Source organism: Lemur catta, chromosome 1 (genome assembly GCF_020740605.2).
Source record: "Lemur catta isolate mLemCat1 chromosome 1, mLemCat1.pri, whole genome shotgun sequence".
Classification (NCBI taxonomy): Eukaryota; Metazoa; Chordata; class Mammalia; order Primates; family Lemuridae; genus Lemur; species Lemur catta.
The window spans coordinates 200,322,890-200,338,645 of record NC_059128.1 but is presented as its reverse complement, the minus strand read 5'-3'; the positions used below and the strand labels follow the sequence as shown (position 1 = coordinate 200,338,645).

At 35.0% G+C, this 15,756-nt stretch overlaps 1 protein-coding gene across 8 annotated transcripts in view; it reads right to left on the bottom strand.

The window, feature by feature from the left end:
- The window catches only part of NLGN1 (neuroligin 1), an 819,119-nt gene that overhangs the window by 491,615 nt on the left and 311,748 nt on the right, over positions 1 to 15,756 (bottom strand). The gene's annotated exons all lie outside the window — the stretch shown is intronic.

Genomic DNA, 15,756 nt, shown 5'->3' with positions numbered 1-15,756 from the left:
GTTTTTTTTCTTACTATAGTTTTTTCATGTAAGTTTCTATGTTATTTTATTTGCTTTCTGACCCAATAAACATCCCTGACTCATTTTGTGCATTTATTGATTTATATCTGTAATCCGCCATTTTTCCAAGAAGCTCTGTTTCCTATTAATTAGAAATGATATTTAGAACTAAAATTTTTATGTTCATTGCTTTTGCTATGTCATCATTTCTAAGCCTTTTTCAGTACACACATTTAGAATATATACACTTACATGTATACATATGTCCTACAATATGAAAACACTTGCCTATTTGCTTTATCTTATTAGATGTAATAGATGTGTAAATGTGATTGTGTAAAATCCCAAGACATTAATGTAGATATCACTAACAACAAAATTTCTGAATGAAATTTATGACTTCTTTATAGCTGTATCTATTGAAATACCTTTAAATAAAAGTCTAATTAAAAAATCAAAATACCACATGTTACACAAATGCCTTCATTATTAATATGCCACATTTTACCAATAGATATAATTGATCTTGCAATTGAATCAGTAAGTAACATCATCAGTTATGGAAGTAACATTTCAATTAAAGAATATGTCAAAAGAAATTGATAAGGAAAGCTGTAATGCCTTAAAATTTGCTAAACACCCACACATGTTTGCTGGGCACAGTTGACTAAACCTTTGATAATAGAGTTCTCAAGAAGTGAGCCTGAGGAAAGCAAAATATGACAATTTTACATTGCTCTTTATGTTTGCTTCCTTTGGTTTGGATCTTTCTCCATAATCATTAGTTAGCCTTGTCCTTTTTATTTACCTATTTAGGCTGAGGCAATGTATTTGTTATTTGAAGAATGAACCCCAACCTTGCCACCCAGTTTTACTCTAACAATAGTACTTGGATTTGGTAGTCTGCATGCTCCTCCTTCTGCCTCCAAAGAGAGCCCTAATTTCAGGGCTTTCTTTCCCATTCCAGCATTGATAATTTACATGGGCCTGCTTTGAGAAATGGTCCCAAAGTACCTACAATATGCCAAATGTCAGGTGAAATGGTAAACTATTTTAAATTATGTTTATTGCCTTTAAAAATATACACATAAAAATGTGTACACATGGATGCAGAGAGTAGAATGATAGACAAAGGAGACAGAGGGTAAGGGGGAAGGAGGGGATCAGATGATGAGAAATTAGTTAATGGGTACAATGTATGTTATCTGGGTGATGGATACCCTAAAAGCTCTCAACCATTATACAATCTATGAATATCTATGCATATAACAAATTGCACATGTACACCATAAATTTGCACAAGTAAAAAATACAGACATAGCAAACAGTGATGTCTCAGTAGTATTTTGTACAAAAAGTGTTCATGTTTTAGCACCATATCTTTCTGTAAACTAGTTAATAAGAAAGATCATATCAAATCATAAGAATTGTGCAATAATAATTTGTTTTCCTGACCTTTGATTTAACACTAAATAATGTAATAGATAAAATCAGTATTATGTCAATATAATATCAGAATATTGATAAACATTTATAATACAGATAGTACAGTTTTGCTCTAATTTTTATAAAAAGAGAATGAATATACTGCAAACACTGATGAAACAAAATCACCAAACTACTGCAAATACAGTACCTAAAATTCTTCCTAGTTTTTAAAGTTTTCCTACAGCAAATATTGCCAGGAAACTTTCAATTGATGTTCTCTCTTTTTTACACAATAATCTTCTCTTAAACAATTAAGCACTACCTTGATCTGATAGTTTTACCTTTCAAAAACAGATTCTAAGTTCTGTCTTTCACCTTTACGTGGCATTTCATAGTAAATTCTCTGATAAGTGATTGAAGGTGACAAATATTGAAATTCATGTGTAAATTAAATAAAGTGTAATGAATGGAGTGTTGACATACAAATGGTAAAACATAGAATGTCTTTCTATACATAGACATGCATGATATGAATGAAAAGACTAAAAAGAAAAGAAAATAGTAGTATAGGTTGCAAGAGTTCAAGAAGGTTCAGTACTATCTTGGGTTAAGCCTTGGACAATGTATTTGAATATTTATTTACCTGCATTAGTTGCATTTGCGATAGAACTATTATTCATTTTCCTACAGATGTTTTAATTTATTTATCAAATATTTATTGAGTTCCTACTATGTGCTAAGTACTAGTCTAAGCCCAGGGGATATAGCAATGAACAAATAGCCCAAAATTCCTATACTAATAGAACCATTAGTGGGGACACTGCTAATAAGCCTAATAAGTAGGTAAATGATATAGTACTTTACATAGTGACAAATCCTATGGAGAAAAAATATGACAGACAAAGGAAGATAGGGAGAGCTAGAGTAAATGAGCACTACAATTTCATAGAGCATAGAGCATAGTTACAGAAGGCTTTACCAACCCGAAGACATATTAGGTAGCACTTCAAGAAACTGAGAGACCACATAAAGCAAATACTGAAGGAACAGCATTCCTAGCAGAGAGAACACCAAGTAAAGGTCCTGAGGCTAAAGATGGCTTGCTTTGTTGGAGGAGAATGAGACCATTATCCTAAGAAGAATGTCTCAGGAATGGACACACAAACACCACATGTACTCTCTAATAAACTGGAATTAACCAGTGGACACACAAGTGCATAGAGGGAAGTAAAAGTCACTGGAAATCAAACAGGGGGGATGGGTAGGAGGAGAAAGGCAAAAACTCACCTAATGGGTACAAAGAACACTATTTGGGTGATGGGCACATTTATAGCCCTGACCTCAAGCCATGCAAGAAAAACACTTGTACTCCCTTAATATTGTTAAATTTAAAAAAAAAAAAAAAGAATGAGGACACTAGTGTGGCTAAAGCACAGTGAGAAAATAAATGGCTTAGAGAAGTAACAGGGGCTAGACTTTGTGACGCTTTGGAGGCCACTGTGTAGATTTTGGCTCTTATTCTGGGTGGAATAGGAGTGACTCAGAGTTTTAAGGCAAGAAAGAATATTATATGACTTATATTTGAATATAATCACTCTGGCTACTGCATTCAAAATAGGCCTAGAGGTGCAAGAACAGAAAGAGGGAAACCAGTTAGGGTTGTTGCTTGAATACAGGTGAGAGAAGATGATATTTTGGTCCAGAGTGAATATAGTGGGAAAAGATTAGATTCCAGGTATATTTTGTAGGCAGAACCAACACAGTTTGTTGGCAGATTAGATATGGGGCATGAGGGGAAGATGAAAATCAAGGATGACTTCAGGGTTTTGGCCTGAGCCACTGGAAGTTTGGAGTTGCTTTTAACTAAAATAGGGAAGACCATGCATCAACTATGGAAGGAAGAATAGTTTGGACAAGTTAAGTTCAAGATGACTATTGGATATCCAACTAGAGGTATAAACTAGGGAGCAGAATATTTGAATGTGAACTGAGGGAGAGGCCCGGAGCAGAGATTTAAATGTAAGCATTATTAATTAATAGATAGTAATTAAAATGAGGAGTCTGGATGAAATACATAAGTGAATGAGTATTGCTTTAAAGAGAAGAAGGTCAAGAATTGAACCCTGTCGCGTGTTTACATGCTGATGGAAATAATCCATTAGAGAAAGAAAAGTGGATGGTGCCTAAATGGGGACTGCGTGGGATCTTCTGGAACAAAGCCCACAAGTTGGCAAAAAGGGATGGTGTCTAGTATAGAAATGGAGGGCTTGGATTTTCCTGGAGTGTAAGGGAAGGGATGGGGGTAGGTAAAGGGAGGCGAGTAGAACATTGTCTTCTAATTGTTTCTGTGTTTTTACTAAAATAGGAAGTAAGGTAATCAGCTGAGATTGAGGATTGGGAAGGAATTCTTGAAGGTTTGAGGGGAAGGAGAAGTGAACTAGAGAAGAAGAAGAAGAATGGAGAGGGGAACTGCAACAGAATCACTGGGCAGCCTGAGAGCCACTTGAAGTTGGCAGTATTTTTTTAGAGTGATTGGGCACTCAACATGCTTTGGCTTTTCCTGCTATGTTTAGCAGAATGAGTGGAGAAGGAGGCAAAGTCTGGAAAACAGAGGAGCAAGGGAATTAAGAAATCAAGTACAGATATACATAAGAGATAACAAAGATGGACCTTAAACTGTCTAAACAGAGGGAAGAAATATTAATGGCATGAGAAATTAAGGAAGAATTGGTTGGCTCAACAACTACATTGTGGGTAGGATTGAAGAACATCTTAGGTTTGGACCATTAAAAATAAACTAGGGGAAAGTAGCTGGTGGTTGGAGAGTGGAAGGCTTAAAAGCAAGATCATGCAGGGATTTCTGCTTATGATAAGGTATAGGGTGTGTCTGTGGGAATGAATGGTGAAAGACAAGAAGAAAGGAGACATGTTCAGGTCAATAGTCTACATAATAAAAACTGGGTATATTTTGCAAGCTACAAGAAGTCACATCAAAAATGCAAATCTATATTTTAAAGATACCAGAAAGCATTTGTTATTTTTCCCTCAGAAATCTGACAGAAGAGGTATTTGGTATTACAATAATCCTGGAAATAACTTACATTCATGAATGAAATTCTGAGGATCAGAAAAAAACAAGTACAGTGCACATGGTCCATAGGCCTGTACCAGCCTGGTAAAGATAACATGATTCTACCACCCTTCCCAGAAGTCTCTTCTCCAGCTATGCTAAACCACTCATGTTACCGCACAGTGTTTTAACAAACACAGGCCTCAGAGTTAGAATAAGATTTAAATCACAGCTGTGAAGTTTACTAGATGTGTCAATTTAGTCAAGTTATTAACCCCTTAATTGTTAGCTTCCTATATGTAAAATACAGAAAGTAAACAACTTGAAGGACAGTTGTGGGAATGGCATAAAATAATATATGTGAAGCTCTTAGCATCATGCCTAGAGCAGTGCTTAGTAGCTATTATATTTTATTCCCAAATTCCCTTAAATGTTCACATTTCTATAGCTTTGCTGCTGTTATTCTCTCTTGAGGGTATGCTCTTTCTTTCTTGTATACAACAACATTGTTGATCTGCTTATCTAGACTGTTGATGCCTTGGCTGAAAATCTCTGTCTTAGTGTCTGATTCTTAGCATATCAGGGCCTTACTCACAGAGGTAACTTAGTTAAGGCCTGTTTGAGTTAATTGGATAAATGGATGCAACATGCCGGTATGTAGGGAGAAATGATAGTGACACTTATATATTTTTACTTATAAAAAAAATGGCCAATAATGGTGTATTCAAGTAAAGCTATTTTCTGAAGGTCTAGAAAATTAATAAATGTTAGATTAAATCAAGTTATGATCATCTCTTTATATATATTAAGTGATTGATAAACACACCATCTGTTGGTATGATCCTCTGTGGCAAGCAACAAGTGGAAATGAAGAATATTTAGACCATTTGAAACTGGGTCATATTAGTTATTTCGCTTTCAAAAAAGAAAATAGTCATTGATTCACATTAGAACTAGTGTAGTCCTATTTTAGACATGTCCCTGCTCTCATGATCCTGCAATCATATTTTAAAACTTGAAACTATACTTCTATAGTTTTTGACCAGAATTCACAGATACAAGAAAGACATTTGTCACCTGGCTGAATGAACATCTAGCTTTCCAATTGTTTTTTGAGATATGTTCTTCTGGAACTATCATGTTTAATATGATTCTTGCTCCAGCTGCTTTAGTTAGCTCTTGTAAATCATTGTTCTTTCTCCTGGCAGTTAAGTTGTGCTGAAATGTTCTAATGATCCCTGGGTCAAGTATATTACAAAGAACTTTCTTGGCTTTGAATTTTCCTCCATATATCATAACTCTGTTAGAGTTTAGACCTCAATGTAAACTGCAGGAAGACCTGCATTTGCATAAAAGGATTATGTACTATCTAAAGAATTAACTACAGGGAAGTTGACTTATCTGCCTTTCTATCAAAAGAAACCTCTACTAACCACTATTTCAGCAGTGTACCACAATAATTAGTGTGCGTAATGATTCCTTTGAGGCACAGAAGTGCATTCTGAGTTCTCAATAGATATAAAATTGTTTTGGTACATATCCACTACTACTTAAAATGTACTGTGTGTTCTAGTTCTTAGAAATTTGGCACATCCCATTCAAACCATAAACTAATGTTTTGTTATGTATAAAATATAATATTTTGACTATGCCAAGGAAATGAGTTTTCTATCTTAGTTTAGTAACCTTCAATTTGCAGAGGTGATGCAATCCGGTGACACAGGAAATTCTTACCAGGAAATTCATTACCTGAGTTTAAAATACAGGAAGCATAAGGGTATGATATTAGGGATGAGAAAAGTGTTGCTGTAGTAATAAATTGTTACTAAATATGGAGCAAAATAAAGTCACATAGAATGATAATATGAAATAGGATTCAGCAAAAAGTCCAATGTATTGAGCAGGGCTACAAGAGGTGGAAGGAGAGAATGGGTCCGCCTATGTGAAGAAAGACAAGCGCCAAAGAAAAACTGCTGTGGTACAGGGCAAATCAGGGCAGGGCAGGCTCCACATTCTGGAAGAAGCCTATGATGGGATGACAGAATCAACTCAGTCTAGTTCTCCAGATTTCCAGCTGGACAAATTTCTGACCAGAACAGAAGAAAAGGATAGAGGAAGGGGACTGGGGGCAAACTTCAGTATGGTTTTATTTATTTTGGGAACTCTTTATCTCCAGCTGAGAATGAATAAATGAAAAATATACAAAATTTACCAGGAACATTTTCATTGCTCAGAAAACTTAATGCAATTTATGGAGATTTTATTCCATTATAGTCACCCTGTTTCAAAGGGAATTATTCCCAGAAAAACCAGGTAATGAAGGAACATTTCATTCTCTTTTTAGTTAATATGTGCTAATCATCACTGAAGGGTGACAGTGTTTAGAATGTACATACTAATATCATTTATTTTTTTTCTTTGGTAGAAGCACTACTTAAGGGAATAGTGTCTTAAATGTAAAATGAGGATCTCTAATATTGTTTCAAACTGGAAAGCTGACCTTTTATTATAGAGAGGAATCTTTCTAGCTAATTAAATTAACAGTTACGGTTTGATTGGCATTCAAGTTATTTGTCTACATTGATTAAATTTGCCAGCAAAGTGCCAAATGCTCATGCTGTGTAATCAAATGGAAAATATATAATGTTATAATTAGAAGAGAATCTTTGAGGTCACTCAGCTAAGATAATCTTCTCATTTTACAGATGAGGAAACTGAGGCCTAGAAGGACAAACTGGATACCCAGGGCCAATAAGGCTCCTAACACCTGTTCAATGGTCCTTTGGTTGAACTATGTGATCATAGAGAAAAATGACTTTGTAAATTTAGCAGGCCATAAATCATTTTGTTATTTTACATTGTGACTTTATGCCAAGGTCCTTTTCTAAATTATAGCAAAAGATACTTAGGTTAAACAAAAAAGAATGTGTGAAAGGAACATATTTTGAAAACAAGTTGTATATTGAATCCAATTATAGAGTTCTCTGCCTTAATTTTTCACCTTTACTTTGTCATCTTTGAATAACTAGAGAAAATTAAGCATAAAATAAATACAGTCTGTGTAAGGTTTTTCTTTCTCTGCTATAAAATTTTTGATTTCTTAGAGAAAGAAATCAAACAGAAGAATGTAGATGAATAAAGAAAAGGGGAAAAAAGTAAAGAAGGCATGCTCAAGAATATAACCAGGAAAATATGACCGCCAATCCAATTAGGTATTAATACAGGGAATGCAGCCAGAAGGATTTAATCCATTTACTAGAACCTTTGAGTGTGCCTGAGTGATACACAGATATTTGCCCATATATAATGGTATCAAGCACACAGAAGATGCCTCATATATGGAAACAAGACATAAGCATGCATTTAAACAGATCTGCTTTTTCTTCATTCATGATGAACTAACTCACTCATGCTGTATGCACATCATGACTTAACATATTTTGTAATCACTGGACCATTAAAAACCTGAATTCTCTATACCCCTGGGAAGTACCATGAGGTAGCCACCTAATTATTTCAATCAGTCTCATCTTGCTGCATTCAAAACTTTTTCAAATAAATAAGTAATCTTAGTAAAACACTGGTCCTAATCTGCAAATACAGCTTTCAGATAAATTATTTAGATACAAATCTTCCAAATTTATAGAGAAGTAGATGTCTACAGAGCTAAATATTCCAGATGATAAGTAAAATCATAAGGCCATAGTTAAGCAATTCTCAGTAGTTAGTAGGTGATCTTACAGAGAACAGCAAATTTTTGTTTACATGTGTGTGCTGTGATAATATGTAGACATAGTCATCGTGAGGCCAATTCCTCGCCTTCATCCTTTTCTCATTCTCCCTTATTTAAATATGGGAAGGCAAACAATTTGTATTTATACAAAGGCAAAAAATAAAACCAGTTCTTTTCACACACATTGGTAGATAGCTCTGGGGATGGGGAGACCCATCCCACTAGTGCATTTTCTCTCCAGAAGCTGTCATCAGAAGTCAGATTGTTCTTTACATACTAGCTAGATACCATTTCCTTCATCATAATTCCCTTTGTCCCTATGTGTTCAGATATAATGTTCTGCCTGTGAAAATAGGGAAGTCAGCAGCAAGGGTGAATCTAAGGGATAAAATATATAATGATAAACGGGTCAATTCAGCAAGAGGATATAATAATTCCAAATATATATGCACCCAACAATGGAGCACTCAGATATATAAAGAAAATATAGAGAAAGATAGATCCCAACAGAATACTCACTGGAGAGCTCAATGCTCCACTTTCAGCATTGTACAGATCCAGATAGGAAATAAACAAAGAAATGTTGGACTTAATCTGCTCTATAGACTGAATGGACCTGACAGATATTTACAGAACATTTCATCCAGCAGCCACAGAATACACATTCTTCTTCTTAGCTCATGGATCATTCTCAAGGACAGACCATATGTTAGGCCACAAAACAAGTCTTAAAAAAAATAAAAAAAAATTGAACTCATACCAAGTATTTTTTCTGACCATGATGGAATAAAATTAAAAATCAATAACAAGAGGAACATTGGAAATTATGCAAATACATAGAAATTAAACAACATGCTCCTGAATGACCAGTGGGGTCAATGAAGAGATTAAGAAGGAAATTTAAAAAATTCTCAAAACAAATGAAAACTAAAACACAACATGTCAAAACCCATGGGATACAGCAAAGGCATTAATAAGAAGAAAGTTTATAGCAATAAATGCCTACATCAAAAAAGTAGGAAAGCTTCAAATAAATAACCTAACAATACATCTCAAAGTGCTAGAAAAACAAGAGCAAACCAAACTTCAAATTAGTAGAAGAAAAGAAATAGTAAAGATCAGAGCAGAAATAAATGAGATTTAAACAAAAAAAATACAAAAGACCAATGAAATGAAAATTTTTTTTTAAATAAATAAAACTGATACACCTTTAGACAGCTAACAATGAAAAAAAGAAAGAACACCAAAATAAATAAAATCAGAGATAAAAAGAGAGACATTACAACTGATAATGCAGAAATTCAAAGCATCATTAAAGACGACTATGAATAGCAATATGCCAATAAATAGGAAAACAAGAAATGGATAAATTCCTAGACACATACAAGCAACCAAGATTGAACCAGGAAGATATCCAAAATCTGAATAAATCAATAAATAACAGGATAGAAGTAGTAATAAAACGTCTCCAATCAAAGAGAAAGTCCAGGACCCAATGGCTTCACTGCTGAATTCTACCCAGCATTCAAGAAGAGCTAATACCAATCCTACTTAAACTATTCCAGAAAATCAAAGAGGAAGGAATACTCCCATACTCATTCCATGAGGCCTGTATAACCCTGATACCAAAACCAGACAAAGACAAAACAAAAAAAGAAAACTATAGGCCAATATCTCTGAGGAACATAGAAGCAAAAATCCTCAAAAAAAATACTAGCAAACTGAATTCAAGAACACATCATAAAGATTATTCACCACGATCCAGTGGAATTCTTCCTAGGGATGCAAGGATGGTTCACCATATGCAAATCAATTGACATGATACATATCAACAGTACAAAGGACAAGACCATCTGATCATTTCAACTGATGCTGAAAAAGCATTTGATAAAATTCAACATCCCTTCATGATAAAAAGCTCTCAAAAAACTGGGTACAGAAGGAACTTACCTCAACACAATAAAAGCCATATATGACAGACTCACAGGTAGTATCATACTGAGCAGAGAAAAACTGAAAGCCTTTCCTCTTAGATCTGGAAGAAGACAAGGATGTCCACTTTCACCACTGTTATTCTGCATAGTACTAGAAATTCTAGCTACAGCAATCAGACAAGAGAAAGAAATAAAGGGCATTCAAATTGGAAAGGAAGAACTTAAATTATTCCTGTTTGCAGATAATATGATCCTATATGTAGAGAAACCTAAAGACTCTATGAAAAAAAAAAGACTATTCGAACTGATAAATGAACTCAGTAATGTTGCAGGATATAAAATCAACATACAAAGTCAGTAGCATTTATCTATGCCAACAGTAAACAATCTGATAAAGAAACCAAGAAAGGAATCCTATTTACAATAGCTACAAATAAAATAAAATACCTAGGAATAGACTTAACCAAAGAGTGAAAGATCTCTATAATTAAAACTATAAAAAATTGATGAATAAGATTGAGAAAGGCACAAAAAAATGGAAAGATCTTCCATGCCCATGGGTTGGAAGAATCAAAATTGTTAAAATGTCTATATTACCCAAAGCAATCTACAGATTTAATGCAATCCCCATCAAAATACCAATGATGTTCCTCACAGAAATAGAAAAAAATAATCCTGAGATTTATATGGAACCACAAAAGACCCAGAGTAGCCAAAGCCATCCTGAGCAAAAAGAACAAAACTGGAGAAATCATATTACCTGACTTCAAATTATACTACAAAGCTGTAATAACCAAAACTGCATGGTACTGGCATAAAAACAGACACATAGACCAATGAAACAGAATATAGAACCCAGAAATTAATCCACAGATCTATAGTGAACTTTTCTTTGACAAAGTGGCCAAGAATATACAATGGGAAAAGACAGTCTCTTTAATAAATGGTACTAGGCAAACTGGATATCTATATGCAGAAGAATTAAACTAGACTCTTATTGCTGACCATATACAAAAATCAAATAAAAATGGACTAAAAACTTATATATCTAAGAACTAAAACTATGAAAATACTAAAAGAAAGCATTGGGGAAAGGCTTCAGGACATTGGCTGGGGCAAGGACTTCTTGAGTAATAACCCCAAAGCACAGGCAACCAGAGCAAAACTGGACAAATGGGATGACACCAAGCTAAAAATCTTCTGCACAGCAAAGGAAACAATCAAAAAAGGGACGAGATAACCCACAGAATGGAAGAAAATATTTTCAAACTACCCATTTGGCAAGAAATTAAGAACTAAAATATATAAAGAGCTCCAATTACTAAATAAGAAAAAAATAAATAATCTAATTAAAAATGGGCAAAGAATCTGAATAGACATTTTTCAAAGAAGACATACAAGTGGCCAACAGCTGTATGAAAACATGTTCATCAGTCATCAGAGAAATGAAAATCAAAATTATAATGAGATATCATCTCACCCCAGTTAAAGTAGCTTTTATCAAAAACACAGGCAATAATGAATGCTGCCAGGATGTGAAGAAAGGGAAACCCTCATACACTGTTGGTGAGAATGTAAATTAGTGCAACCACTATGAAAAGCTGTATAGAAGTTACTCAAAAAACTAAAAATAGAACTACCATGTAATACAGCAAACCCACTGCTGGGTATATATCCAAAGGAGGGGAATTCAGTATATTGAAAGGATATCTGCACTCCCATGTTTATTATAATACAGCACTATTCACAATAGCCAAGATTTGGAATTAACCTAAGTGTCCATCAATGATGAATGAATAAAGAAATGGTGGTACATATACACAATGGAATATAACATAGCCACAAAAAGAACGAAACCCTGCCATTTGCAACAACATGGATGGAACTGGAGAACATTATGTTAAGTAAAATAAGCCAATCACAGAAAGACAAATCTCACATGTTCCCACTCATATGTGGGAGCCAAATATTAAAAACAATTGATCTCATGGAGAAAGAAAGTAGAATGATGGTTACCAGAGACTGGGAAGGGTAGCAGGGAGTGTGGGATAAAATGACAGCATCCTTGTTTCATGGGGATTACTTATCTTCTGGTGATAAAGACAGATCTTGAGTAAATAATTACATTAATAACTATATTGTTACATCTGTGGTTGTAAAAGGCATGTCAGAATGTTCTATAACAGTATGTGACAAATCAGAGTGGATGGTCAGGAAAAGTTTTCTTGAAGGGTGTTAAGTTTCAGACCTGAAGAATGAGTCAGAATTAGCTAGTGTAGAGGAAACAGCATGTAGTAGTCTTGATGCCAGCTAGAGACGGGGCAAGGTTTGCATGGCTGGAGCTCAGGAAGTGGAGGAGAGCATATTAGGAGATGAGTAAGGATTGCCTGGAAGGAAACAGTTAACTTTCAAAGGCCATGTAGATTCTAGTTAAGGATTTTGAACTTTATCTTGAGAATAAGGAGAAAAAATGAACAATCTTAATGGAGGTCTCTATAAACTGGATCAATTTTTAATTGATGGGTATAAACATTTCAATCCTTCTGCTCACTAGGAATCAGGAAAACAAGCTGTCAATTTTGAAGGAGCAAATCCTCGTAATTACCTTCATAACCCACTGTCTAATACAATGCCTTGCTTAGAGAAGGCATTCAGATAATAGTGAGTTAGTTTTGAGTAAGCCCAGTTCCCTGATTGCAAAGCAGTTACACACTCTTGGGTAAGTGTTTACAATAATGTGAGCCTCTGTTTCCCCATCTGTAAAGTGGATACGTCTAATTTATAGTTGCTCTGAAATCCCCTTTGAACCAATAGTCCATGATTGAAACTAGCCTTTGTCAAAGGTAAATAAAGAAACAGAAATGAGACCCCTTCTTTCTGGAGTAGCTGTTCCCTGGAACTAGGTAACTGGGCCACCAGTAGCCATGTCACATTGTGCCCAAACATCTAGCCTAACGCTTGGAGATTCCCCTAAACACCTGCACCTTGATCTAGGGCAAGTCACATAATCTCATCTATAAAACATGAGGTATGGACTTGATGATCATTAACATTCCTTTCAGTCCTCAAAGAATACATATTATTTTCCTCCCTATTCTTATCACAGATACAACTCAGGTAGTTCTGAGTTTGTTTGAACTTATATCTATTTAAAATAAATAAATAAATAATCAATTTTTTCATGCAAAAAGGTTTAGATGTACTTATGTAAGAAATAAGCTGTTTAATTTATTTGATTAAATTAGTAAATTGCTAAGCACTAATCCGATTAAGTATAAACTATGTAGGATCTCCAAGGATCTATTACTTTAACAAAATGATGTCTGGCAACAATTCTGGGTGAGTACCTAAAGATAAGGGAAAAGAATGGTCTTTCAGTAGATGGGGAAATCTCTCATCTGCTCTCCATTTACCTTTTTTCTTCATTCAAGCTGTAATAAGAACATTAGTTACAAGCAAGGCATCTCTAGGCACAGAAAATATGGTAATAGCTGACTTATCAAATCACTAAGTTCTACAGACCTTTCATGGTAGATGAAAACCACTGCCAATGGGCTTGTTTGCCACAGTCTGCCCCATACATAAGGCTTATCTGCCCTGGTTAGGAATGAGTCATTAAGAATTTGCATCACTGATACTAATGTACTTCCTCATTTCAGTTTAGTGCAAGGAAACACAAGTGGTCTGTTAACAATGCCCAGAACAACTAGAGTTTTTGATGTGGGCAAAGTGATTGATATGGCTCTGCTGGAGGAGAGAGTGATTTGTAATTGGTTGACCGGTACATACAGTAGTAGATGGAGATATTAATATATATTAGTATATCAGACCCATCCCAACAGAACAATGAAGAAGCTGAAAGATAAGTAAAAGCCTCTTCGGTACCACTGCCAAACAGTGGCCTTCACAAGAGACCAAAGGCAAGGTCATGCATAGGGAAAGGTAGAACGAAAGCCAAGGACATGATGCACAGAAAAATTCAATGATTTACAAACTTCTGGGTGGGTTTTACTACTCAGGAAAAACAATAAATGGCTCATTCACTCACGATTTATAATGGTGGTGATAGTGATCATAATGATGAGGTTGATGGTAACAGCTCACTCACTCTCAACTTTGCCTGTTAACTCCTACTTATTTCTCAGATCTCAGCTCAGTTGTCACCCTTTCACCAAAGTCTTTCCAGACCTTTGTGACAGGCTCAAATCCTTCTAAAATATGCTCTCAAGTCTCTCCCTTCTGCAGCACCTGTTCCAGCGAGAGTGTGCCTCAATTTGTACGAGTGTTTCTTTATTGTAGCTCTCCCCACTAGCTGATATGCTCCCAGTGAGCAGGTAGTACATCTGCTTTTCTTTATCTTTGTCTCCTTAAACTATGCATAGTCTCCAGGGGCTCAATAAATGTCTTTTTAAAGGAATGGGAAGAAAAGGAAGGAAGGGAAGGAACCACTTCTTGCACATCTATTGTGTAGCATCCATTATCCTGATGTGGTATGTATTTCTCACGACAGCCCTTCAGGGTGAGTCTTATTATTTCCATTTCATTGAATCTCAGAGAATGAAGTCAATGGTCTCAGGTTCTATAATTGAAGTCGGTAGAGCATAGATATAAACCTTAATCAGTTTGACCCCAAATCCATGCATTTTCCACCATACCTTACTATATCATGCTACCTCTTTAAGTTACAGAAATCTGCCTGAATTCCTAACTAGTTTATTTTAAATTTAAAAAATTGTGATGTATAGTATTCAGAAATCTGACAGTTGACACCTGCCTCATCTGATGTTTTATTATATGAAACATCAAAATTAGAATAAATAAAATCTGAGTGTCTATCTCTGAATGTAGAACTCTGTAGGCCATTAAAGCAATTATATAGGTTGCAGTTAACCCTGAAGGAGAAACAGAGAACCCTGCCCAGAGAGGCAGAGTCAGTTCTTGAACAATTCCCACTCCTTCCCCAATGAGAGGACAGTGGCTTTCTGCTTCTGTTATTTCATTCCTGTTGCCCCAGCAAGGATAAAACATTTTCACCTTAGATAAAGAAAACAGAATGTTGGCAATACAATTTCAAAGCTGAAAAATAATGAAGAAGAAATTCTAAAACAAGAAATGTAAAAATGTCTTGCTTTTTTTCTCAAATTCTATGTGAAGGAAGCAAAAATGTGAATAGATGCTATGATATATTTGATAGTACAAAGCACAGACACTGACAATGAAGTAATATGAATAATAAGTAGCAGCTGTTCAGAGAAGAAAATATAACATGATAGAATAAATGGTGTATTTGTCCCTTGAGCTGATGCGTGCTTACTCACTACAAAATCATTCTCAGAGAACATAATTTAGACTATACTCCAGGACAAGCTACTCAGGATTCTATACATGCCACTACTTATCAGATACTTGCATGATTTTAAATATTAAAGCCATTATCAAATATTAATGATAAAAATAAATTACATTTAGAATGTAGAACTCAACTGTTGCCACCTATTGCTGAAGTGAGAGTTTATTATGGGTCTTTACGGGTCAATATCAGAAAACTTCCATCAAGAGAAATGTCTCAATAGCCATTCTGTACGAGTTTT